Source organism: Cavia porcellus, unplaced genomic scaffold (genome assembly GCF_034190915.1).
Source record: "Cavia porcellus strain 051 isolate PalLab524CR breed Dunkin Hartley unplaced genomic scaffold, mCavPor4.1 scaffold_11, whole genome shotgun sequence".
Taxonomy (NCBI): Eukaryota; Metazoa; Chordata; class Mammalia; order Rodentia; family Caviidae; genus Cavia; species Cavia porcellus.
The window spans coordinates 40,648,364-40,660,782 of NW_026947494.1; the positions used below are offsets into that span (position 1 = coordinate 40,648,364).

General features: G+C 31.7%; 2 pseudogenes; one reads left to right on the forward strand and one right to left on the reverse strand.

The window, feature by feature from the left end:
* Window positions 1–223: 223 nt before the first annotated feature.
* On the reverse strand, window positions 224–4,079 carry LOC100730086 (mitochondrial fission factor-like; annotated as a pseudogene).
* A 192-nt stretch (window positions 4,080–4,271) lies between these two features.
* Window positions 4,272–12,419, forward strand: part of LOC100729816 (destrin-like) — a 167,573-nt pseudogene continuing 159,425 nt past the window's right edge.

Sequence of the window (12,419 nt, forward strand, 5' to 3'; positions counted from 1 at the left end):
TTCAGAGAATCTGTTGTATAGATTGATGAGGTAAAAAAATCAATTTCTTTTTTCAAAAAAAAGTAGAATCCATTTATAAAACACGCAAAAGAATTTTATCTACTGTATTACTGTAGAACTAGATTTAAGAGAATACAACTGGAGTGCAAAATATACCTTTACTTCCAAACTATATAGGTTGTTTTCCCTATTTCTGGAAGAAATACGTTTTTTAGGGCATGGACTATAAAATGGCATACATTGCAAAGACAGAAACAAAGAAATTTGTAGATCCTTTGTATTTACAGCAGTTGAGACAATGCATTTTCTCTAGCCTGCAAAAACAGAGCCAGCTATTAAGCAGCTAGAATGCAATAGTAATTGAACGCATGACTATTTCTCTTTTAGCAAGTTCCTTGTTTTCCTCTTCTAGAAGTTGTAGGCTTCTATTTGTTTGATTATCTGTCGTCTTAATGAAGCGGCAGCTACAACAATCATATCTGCTTCATTTTTTGCATCTACATTTGAAATGCCATACAAAGAATCATTTCTGATCAGAGGTCCATTTTGGCAAATAGCATTTTCACTCACAAAGTACTGTCTTTTTAGCCTGCAAACCATATAGAAATGTTCATAATTCTGAGGGGTTGGACAAGGTCTAAGTCTTGAAAAATCTAGTGATTTTTCGTTTAACGTAGGTACACAAGGTGCTGTTTTGAGTGTCAGAGGTTTTAAAGGATTTGGCTGAATAAGGTTGAGATCTGCAGGTCTTGAAAATGAAATTTCTTCATTATTTCTTGCTATAGCAGTCCGCTCTGGAATTTGCATTATGACATTCACATTTGGAACGCCTTTTGGAATCCTTTTTCCAGGTCAGCATTTGGTTGTGCTACTTTTAATTTTTCCAAGACCCTCATTCTTTTACTAATACCTTCAGTGAATTCCGTTTCATACTGAATTAGACTAACTTCCGCCACCTCAGCAGCAGTGGGAGAGGGAACGCTGCCACACTAACCAAATGTGTACCAGGAACTGCTATCTGACTCTGTCTGCTGCTGTACTCATGTTGAATCCTTCACTTGCTTCACCATGAACTTGAAGCCACTTTCGTCCTCGTGGGCCCTCTGAAGCATCCCAGAGAGGGTCACTGCACACTGGCTCCTGGGACACCCTCAGAGGCCGCCCAGTGCATTGAGCAGACCAGGCCAAGGACCCGCGGAGCAGCCCCTCAGACTCAGAGAGGCTGGAACTGGCTGGCCCTTTAGTTAAGTAAATTTAATTTAAAAGTACAAAAAATATGTCATCCATAATGCCGATCCATTAACATAAAATAAAATAAGTTTGTAAAAGTTGCATATATATCTCAAATCTTGGTACAAAATAGGTAACAAATGCATCACATAGAGAAATATAACAGAATGACATACAAACCAATATTGTCATGAGAAACCAATACATGGGCATTAAAAAATAAACTTTGGCCGGGTCATGACAGTTTCCTAAAAATAAATTTGACAATATGCATTAAAAACACATAAAAACATAATATTGTCCCATTATAATCGGATATATTCACTTTTAAAGATTTATCCAAAGGAAGTAAGAGGAGACAGAACAATCATTTTGTTGGAATTATTCATACTATGATATGAAAGTAAAAGTAATTTGAAATATATTTACTTATATAGGAATCATCTCAAAATAAAAACTTTAAAGTCAGAAGAAAAATCCTGTTGTATATTCAGATACTTTGGAAAATACTTTATGTGGTTTTGGAATTGACTCTTAATGAGGTAAACAGAAAGGGAAAAATGGGAATTTTTGTTTTGGATTATTGAAAATTTAATTAAATTTTTTACTAATGTAAAAATTCTCTATTTTCAAACACCTTAATGCATTACATATTTAATAATAAAAGTGGAAAAAGTTATGAAATTTTGTCTCTTATAGCCAAATAGGTAACATTTAATAGATGTAAGATTGCAAAATATGTTCACTGTAAGATGATGTATAGCTTTTTAGAGCTCAGTCTGCCGTTTAGTATTTAAAAGTTTAGTCACATATTAGACACATACAATTACATAAATGTATATACACAGACATGCATTTGTATTAATACACATATTTTCATACTTACATATGCAGGTATATGCATACAAAAAATTGGAGAAAATGCCACAATGTTGCTGCAACATTAACATCTTACTAATCACAATGGCTATTTAATCATTTATATTTTAGAATATCATTCAATTAAATCTATAATTTCAAAATTCTCTGACATATCAAGTAATTATAAATTTGAATCAAATAAAATGCAACCAAAATAAAGCAAAGCTTAAGAATAGCTCAATGTATAAGGGTGAAGTCAACACATATTTTAAAAATGTTACTTTAGAAACACAGTTTCTTGTTCATAATTTTGTCCATTCTGTTAGCAAAGGATAGTTTAGTCAATACTATTCACAACAGAAAAATACTTCCAGAAGCTTTCTTTATTAGTTACCCGTAGCACACATTCTCCTAAGCTATTTTTAATTTTGCAGCGACTAAATGAACTTGAATGTGACACATTCCTTAATATTCCCTAGCAGTAGAATAAATAACTTTCTCAGTTCATATTGTGTCAAAAAGTACTATAGTGTTTACATACATGCTGCAAGCAACACCTGTCTTAAACACACATTTTGTCCTTTTTTTTAATCCACAGTGGAACATGTAAAATTTTTTCTTACAGGAATATGAGAGGAATAAAATACACACTTAGAGAACCTCTAACAATGATGAAGATTACATTGTTTTGGAGAAGCACCGTCTCCAATATTGAAACTGTAGCTTTAAAAAGCAATTTTTTTCTTCACCTAGTATTTTCTGTATTTCTGTTACTTATCATGGATAGAAATTTCACTTAATTTATTTTTCTTCCAGTGCTTTGAGGATGAGAGCTTCTTTTCATTCTTTGCCTCAATTGGTACCTGGAAATAAAAATAAAATTAACATGCTATCTCCATACATGTATATAAGCGGATTCTGGATTGTTTTTAATGTAGAAGGTAATTAGTACTCAGGAATCCACCAAAAGAAGTTAATGATTATAATGTATATTTATAATTATGAATGAAATACTTAATGTGTCAGAGTCAAAAATTACTTTCCTAAAAACAGAATACTGCTCATATATATACTCTAAATTCTTTTATATTTGCAATAGTTTGAATTTTAAAGAAATTTTAAAATAAATTTTATTTCAACTTTAAATATGTTTATATGAAAAAAGATATCTCACTCTTCAATTCCAATGAACATATGGTGCATTTTTCCTGTCTTCCGCTCATTCTTTCAATAAAAATAAATTTAATGATTATCATAATTTATAATAAAATCCACTCCAAATAGTTCTATGGTTCTACTACATATACATAAAAAATCAGATTAGAATGAACAATATTTTCAAAGAATTATAAAATGCTGAAATTTTAATAAATTATAGAATAAAAAATGGAAGACTGTAGAAAAACAAATTGGTTCTAGTTTTTAATACTGGTAAACTATTGTAAGTAAAAATTGATTCATTAAAATATAAGTTGAAACTGAATTTTTAAACTGACTATATTTTATGAAAGACAAATGTCTGTTTCAAAATAAAATTAAAACTTCATTTCTACTAGTTGCGTTTTCAGTTGTCATTCATTTATTTGCAGTTTAATAAGCCAATGATGAATGTTTTAACAAATACATTCCTTAAAGTTTTACAAAGATACCTAGATTTGATAAATAACTGAGAACTGTCCATCGGAAACAAGACATGCTGAAGTTTAAAATGTATGTTTAAAAATTAAACTGTGTATAGCGAATTAGGTCAGAAATATTAGACATTATTAAAAATTATAGTGTTTAAATTGCTTTTATTTGGTATTTTGGTATATCTGAGACAAGTTGGAGATTGAGACAAAAGCTAAATTTACACAGGGACTGCACGCACTGTACTTCATAGCAGCCTTGCACTAAGGGTCAGAGCTAGGCTCAGAATAAGGGTTAAAGGGCTGCCAGATGGAGCCTAAAGTACTGCAGAGCAGGGTTTCAATTGTCAGTGCTACCATGGGGCTCATAGCAACCTTCATTGTTGAAAAGTCACCAGCTGGATCAAGATTTGTAACCACATTAGCAGCAAGTTTTCTAGTTGTCAGTGCTTGGGGCAAAAGATTGTAAGAAGTGAACAGCTGCCTCCCTAGAGAAAAGAGATCAGCTTTGGAGAATTCTGTGACAAGTGTGTCTCTGATGGGAGAGTTGATATGGGTCACACAGATGAGGATCTTACAAGGTAGCATTAAGGTCAAAGGGAAAAATGATACTAAATTTTAAATATTGCAGGGGTGGTATGCTTAAAGGCAATTAACATAAAAGTAATCCTTATAATCTGTGTCTTTTAAAAGGCACAGTTTGGTCACTATTCATTTATGGCAGCATGCAATACATTGTTAGATAGACCAAGGTGTGTTTCTGATATGTGCAAACACCATTTTAAATAATTAATTCATCATTTGTAAAAAAGTGTCTGTGTCAAAATGTTTGTTTCTCTTTTAATTGTAAAGATAAGTTTCTAATTATACAACTTTTTAAAAGTGTGTGCTTTAAGTACTGTGTTGTTTTCAGAGGCCCCTGTCTCCATATGCATCTGAAGGAGTTGTCTTTAGTTTGGCATGGAGTCAAGGAACACACACTATCTTAAACCAACTATCCTGTTGATCACGTGATTTTTTCTTTATGTATTGTCAAATTCATGCTCTAAAATAAGGACATGAGAAAAATATAAAGGTGAAAATAAAGTGTGAGTGTTCTTATAGAGCAACTCAGAAATAATACACAAAAGTCAGAGCAAAGAGAAGGACACTTATTGATTAATAGAATTAAGTAACACCAAAGCTAAAATAAATGAAAGATGGAGCAACTGCTCTCACACTCTCAGTTAGTTTTATCCTATGAGTCCCTGGTTTACAGTGAGGAATCTTTCTGAACACTTTCTGTCCCCGTTTTTGGTCTGGGAGAACACTATATACCACCTGCATTAGGCAGCAGTTATTTTTATTACAAAATGTTCCATCAGCACTGATGAGCTGTTCTAAAGATCCGTATTACTGGTACCAACAGATGCTTAATAATACTAATGATAACATAGATGACATGTAGTTTAAGGAATAAAATTGGTCTCCATGTATTTATCTCTTCTCTAAGAATAAAATGTCTTCCTTAGCTCGAATTCACCTGATGTGTGAACATTTTCCCATTAGTGTGAGGATAGTTCTACTTTGATAAATGCTTCTGATGCACTTAGGAAGATAATAAACAGGCTAGGTCACAAGCACTTCAGTTGCACTCATGGACACACCATAGAATCCCCAAACATTTTACTCATCATATCTAATGTACTTAGTTTTTGTGCACATTCTTTTAGTCCTTGATGTTAGATGGAAACTTGTACACTGAATCATGAGGCTAATTTCAGATTGTAAGAGACAGAACAAATTACATGTAGTAGGATTGTTGCTTTGTTGAACACGTTTTAAACTAAAATTTGACAATAATCTGTAAAATAGTGAAATGATGTCAATTAGGCATCTGAGGCACTGAATATATAATTGCAAGTGTACAAGGTAGTGATAAAAATTAAGCAGATAAGTAAAATGAACATGTTACACTTTCACAAAGTATACTTGAAAATTAAATATACTAAATACGAAAAACAAACTGGTTATTTAATATATAATCATTTGGCTTTTTCAAAAGTTACTAGAATATGTGTTTAATTAAGTGTATAATTATGAAATCAATATTTTGTAAAGTTCTATCAAACTCTTTCACAGTCTTGTAAGAAAATTATCAGTAGGGTTAAATTCTGACTTTTTTAGTAATCCAGTATTGAAGTAGTATGTTGAAAGATGATGATCGATTAAAGAGAAGTCTCAACTACTTTTTGTGGTACTCAAAGATCTGCTGCACTGCTAAGTAAACTACAACTTGCCTGCAGGGCCAAACTGAGAACTTTCCAGATTTTTTTTTTTGCACCAGAGATTGAACTCAGGAACTTGCATTTGCTAAGCAGGAGTTTGTGCTGCTGAGCTCAACCCCTGGCCCGAACTTTACTAGTTTTTAAATATTTTTGTTTTTAAGTTTTAAAACTTACTAGTACATGCTTACATCGAATGCAGTTTACAGCAACCTTCGGGCATTAGTACCTGTACATAATCCAGCCTCTTTCTTTCTTTCTCTCTCTTTTTCCTCCCTCCTCCTGTAATTCCCCTTTCCCATTTCTCGTTCTTGTTAATATTATTAATCTCAGTTCATTTTTAGCATTGTACTTAGTTTACTTCCAAATAAACTGTTAAGAAAACAGAGCCAAACTCACTCACTTACACATTGTTACTGGTTGTTTTCTGCTATAAAGGCAGAATTTTGTCCTTGATTGAGAGACCTTAGGGCCTACAAACCCCAAGAACCCAGTATCTAAACCTGTATAGAAATTTCATGCATCCTGACTCATTTTAATGATGTAGCTCAACTATCTTGGCTTCTACTTTCAACATCCCTTCCAATTTTCCTCTTATTTCTTCCCTCTAAAAACATCTAAATCTCTCTTCCTACTATTCAGTGACTGACTAGATAGGTTTTTAGAAGTTTTCACTTTAAAAATTTTTAAGAAATAACTAAAATAATGTTTCCAATTGAATGAATTTCAAAGGTTGCCAACACATTTAAAGATCAATTAGAGTAGTATTTTTAAATAACTATGTAATAAAATAAACATAAAATAATAATAAACATAAAATAAACATAATAATAAAATAAACAAAAATAAACTTAAATAATTATGCAAGAATATAAACAGCAATCAAGTGCCAACCTTAATTGTGAATATATTGCTTGTTGCCTTATTAATAAAGACTTTAAGTAATTTATTTAAAATAAATGAGTTAATGGCAGGCAGAACTGAAACTCTGATAAGCTATGTAATCAATTTTATGGCCAATGAATGGTCTCTACTTTTCAATGAATTTTACTGTCTTGAAATTTTATTGTATAGTTTAACATAAACAAGGGAATACATAATTAAATAAATAATTTTCATCACATATATGGAAATATACTGTGTTTCTTACTTTCTAAAACTTAGCAATTTGATGAAAATCTTACATATGGAAAAGAACAATACTGATTCCTTGGGCATTGTGTAACACTGAACTGAAACTAAATATACAATTAAATGTTTTCCAAATAATGAAGAATTTCATTAGGAGAAAGAGATGTGGCATCTAGAGACTTTTATTACAAATCTTCCTTAAAATGTCATAAGGAATATAATTTTACTATGACATCTAATATTTCAGATTAGGCACAGAAAAAATAGCGGGAGTACAGTAATAAATATATAGATAGAATTACTTGAATTATGGCCAACAGAAACAAATTAGAAATAAGGGTTCTGTTCAACCACAGAAAATAAACAATCACTGAGAAAAATCCTAAACATTAAAAGAAAATTCATTATTGAGACATAGTATTTATTAATCAGCAAAATAATTGAATATGTTTGGAAAAGCTATGACTTCATAGTAATTTACACTTATTATTCATATGTGAATCACAGATTAATATAATAACTAGGACAATTATATAGAATATGTATCAGTAAATATTTTGAATACTTTATAGTTTATACATTTTTATTTCTTTTAGCAAGAATACACTTCAATTATTCCAAATATGAAAAAAACACATCTTTCAACTTAACTAATGAAATTTATTTTTAAAGTTTTTATTAATATATATTTGCGGTATATAATGGTTACATTCATCATAGGAAATTAACTTTATGAATCCCTGTCATGAATCATTGAGAATGTCTTTTAGCCTGTTACAAAAATAAAATATTACAACAAAGTATTTCTAAGAAATTACCTAATGAACTTAGTATAAAATAACAATTAAAACTAAGCTCCATGAGACACTGAACTGTTACAGTGTAATGTCACTGTGGCTCAAATAATTTTATCTTATATCATAGCACAAGCATTTGGAACTGAGAAATGTAGGTGATTCATAATGTTGTATTTAATAAAAAATCGTATCTACTTAGGTCAACCTTGAAATGACAATAAATTTTGAGGAATTATAATTTTATTACAAGAGCTGTTTTTGTAAGTATACATTCAAGAATACTTGAACATTCACCTCTGATGGAGGGATAAATCTGTTTAAAGCATTTTAAAGTACAACCACTCATAACTAAGCTGGCCTTTGTCAACAGGCACTTGACATCTGAATGGGTCTATTCTCTGTGTGTTGAAGGGTCAACACAATAAAATAGCTGTCATCAAATCATGTGGTGGTTTTGGAGAATACTACCAAAATACTGGTTAGGTGTTCTGACACTGATCTGTAGAGAGGTCACTTTCACCTGCATGACCTATGAAATCTCAAAGTCAAGAAGACACAAAGGATGGTTAATAAGCCCAGAGATTGTAAATATTGAAGCAGGCCTTTTTTGGTCCTTGCTTGGTATTTAAGTGAAGTTTTCTGTAGGAACATTGTTAGATCTGTTTCACAACTATGGAAAGAATGTGAAATCGATACTTTGAGTAGATGGGAATTTTCTGTCACAAACTCATCTTGATTCAACCATGGGAAATTTATAATGTTCATTCATTATTTTTATTATCACTATTCTTATTTAAATTAGTGCTTATATTGATTTCTATTGAAGAAAGTGATTAACCACTCAGTAAAACTACTGGAATAACAAATATATTAATATCTGAGATGTATCTCAATTGTTATATGTTAAATAAATTTCTCATAAGATATTTTGATGCAACAGGATAGCTTTCAAACTAAAATACATCTTCAAAAAGCTGCTAAATAATTAAGCAGAGTATAATGTAAGCCAAGGGAAATATGAGAACTGTATACAATAGTTATTTTATTCTAAAATGATACAACTATTTAATAATTATATTTCAATATATTATGCGTTATAGTCTAATATTTAACATACTATAATCTAAAATGACAATTATTTAATGTGGTTAATATAGTTACTTAATAATTTTATAAATATTCCCACTAATTATTGTTCTGGATAAGAAAAATATGTACTATGTACAGAAAAATACCAAAATCTATTTCTAATATAAAATTTACAGAATAAGATTCAATAACAAAAATCTCTTTGGAATGTGTCCCAATGGATATACCTAACGGCTTAATAACAAAAGTACATACTGTACATCTTTACCTAAAAGGAAGCAGATTTATCAGGAGACTCATGTTAACTGACTTGCAATTAATCCAAAGTAAAATTGTTGAATTTCAATGATATTTAAATCAAATGTATGATCACTTAGAAGTCAAACAATTTCAGCCAGGAAAGAGCATAATGTATATATTCTATTATCCCTTCATATAGCCCTTTGAGCATGAAGGGGTGTGAATATCAGATGTTTAAATCTACTTCTGGCCTCTTCCTCAGTTCTGCCTTCTGACTCAAAATGTTCTGCACTCATTCCTAAACTCAGTGCCATTCATCATTTTAAAAACAAAATCTTTCTTTGCTGGTTTAGTCCTTTACAATCTTCACTGGCTTGACTTTAAGAGCAGTCTCCAGGTAATGTAAAATTATTTTTAAAATAAATTTATAACAAGTGATTTAAGCTTGAATATCAAGAGTGCACTTTGTCAGAGTATTTTGGACACAAAAATCTTACATTCACCAGAGTACATAATTTCCCGGTGAGTCTGGTGGATTAAATGTAATTTACTGGAAGTGTTCCATCAGAGAAAATAAATGAAAGGTACAGCAAAAATTCTAACAGTAAGGTGTAGGCTCCATAACTGTGTTAATGGGCGTAGATTTTGGTAGATATTAGATTGATATTTGTTACAGTGTATCACATTCATGTTTATGGTTCCTGTTTTTTTTTTTTTTTTTTTTGACACACTAACATTGACTCGGAACACATATAGACTTGACACGTCCAGGAGCAAGACTGTGACTTAGTGCCATGGTAGTGAATACGTCGAACACAGTCCCTTCCTTATGAAGCTTATAGTTTCAATGGCTTTTTTGTTTGTTTGCTGTTCTTTTCTTTTTTCCGTATTGGGGTCAAATTCACGACTCTGCACTGGCAAGGCAGGTGTATATGCAGATGAGTTAAATCCCTGGCCCCTGGTTTCAGTGTCTTGATGGTTAGGTCTTATTCATTTAAGTGAATTGCCAACATTTACAATATTTGTTTAATAAATATTTATGAATCTTTACTGAAAGTTTATAATGTAAATCACTTAATAATGATCAAATAATCAAATAATGAAAGCGCAAACAGAGATTAGTACAGTTATTTATCACATATATGATTATATATATATATATATAATATTATATATATAAATATATATGTTTGTATATCCTCTTTTCCCTTCCTTCTTTTCTCCTTCCCCATATCCTAGTTTGTTATGGTTGGTTGATACACTGCGTCAACTTGGGTTTAGAAGTTTAACTAAGCAATTCAGCAGTGATCCAGGGTTCTTACTCCGTTAATACCCTCATCCTATACAAGAGGAAGGTACTGAGATTTTGTGAGTGATACACTGGTCCTGGGGGTGGAGGTTGGGGTAGGAACTTACTATATAAGTGAGAAGAAGAGGCCTGTTCTCTACTGCTGTTTGCTCTCGCTATTTTTGCTGTGTTTCACTGCCTTGAACTGTTGCCCCTGTGTCATTCCATCCTGCTTTGGAGACAAGTGATTATTGACTGAAACCTTCACAAACTGTGAGATAAATAAACTTTCCCTTCCTTCAGTTCAGATGTTGAGTATTTTATCCCAGCAATGAGAGAGAAATAATTAGGACATAGTTGTTCTTTCCTTTTGAGCAGTTTATTTCCCTCACTTTAACAATATCTATTGTACATTTTTGTCTTATTTCTCTTTCATTTTTTCACATTGAGGAGACAATACAGTATTTACACATGTGAATCTGATTTATTTCACTTATGAGTATGCTCTCAAGTTGTACCCATTTACCTACAAAAGTCTTGAATTTATCCTTCCTTATAGCTTTGTAATAGTCCATTGTATAAAAATACTGCGTCTTTTTCTATTCATTTCATGGTTGTTGGGCATTTGGCTTTTTTCGGAGATTTGATTATTACAAATTGCGCTGCTATAAACATGGCTGCGCATATATTGCTGTGGTATGATGCTTTCAATTCTTCCAGGAAAATATCTAGAAGGGCAATAGCTGGATCAAATGGGATCTCCACTCCCAGCTTTTTGAGGAATCTCTACACTGATTTCCACAGTAGTGGCCCACAGTCCCTCCAAAAGTGGAGTACTACTGTTTTTGCCTCACCAGCATTTATTGCTGGTTGACTTCTTGATGATAGAAATTCTTTCTGGAGTGAGATGGAATCTCAGTGTTGTTCTAATTTGTATTTCTCAAATTACCAGTAATGTTGAACACTTTTTCTATTTGTCATTCATATTTCTTCATCTGAGAAGTACATATTCCTCATCTGCTCATTTTTGGAGTGGGTGTTTGAATTTGGGGGGCTGGATGTTTTCTCATTCCCTGAATGTTCCAGATATAAGTCCTTTGTCTGAAGGACAACTGCCTAAATTTCTTTCCATTCTGTGGATTTCATTTTCACTCTGTTGGTGATTTCTTTTGATGTGCAAAACTTCTTAATAAGATGAGATTCCAGTTGTTGATTCTTTGAAGTATTCCATGCAGCTTACATTTTGCTCATTAACTCTTATACTACCCCTATGTCTTCAAGATTTCTGCCTACCTTGACTTCCAGTAGAGTTCATATTTCTGGATTAATATTTAGATCTTGGATCCATTTTGACTTTAGTTTAAGGCATGGTGATAGATGTATGTCTAGTTTTAGTCTTCAGCATGTGGAAAGCCAATTTTTGCAGCAACATTTATTAAAGAGGCTATCTTCCAGTGAACATGTTTACAATCACAGACTTGAAATTATACTAAAAGCCTACTATGATAAAATCACCATGGTATTGGCAATAAAGCAGATCTGAGGATCAGTGGAACAGATTAGAAGATGCAGACACAATTACAAAGACACTCAGTGACCATTTCTTTGACAAAGGGGCCAAATATTTTCATTGATAGATTTTTTAAATCCCAACTTTTCAATTTGAGATTCTAATGAATAAGACTAAATTTGTAGAGAAGTTGTAGGTTATCAGAGATATTATCCTAATGGATGTTTCTATGAATATAGTTTCAAGAGCTTAGTTTATTTTCAGCTCCTTGGTGCCATTTAATTTCCAGAACAGTGAATTAAATTTGAGATAGAACAATAGTATTCATGTTAAAGGAAAAAAGTAATGTCACTTGTTACAGTTATGTTTTTCATTCCAAGG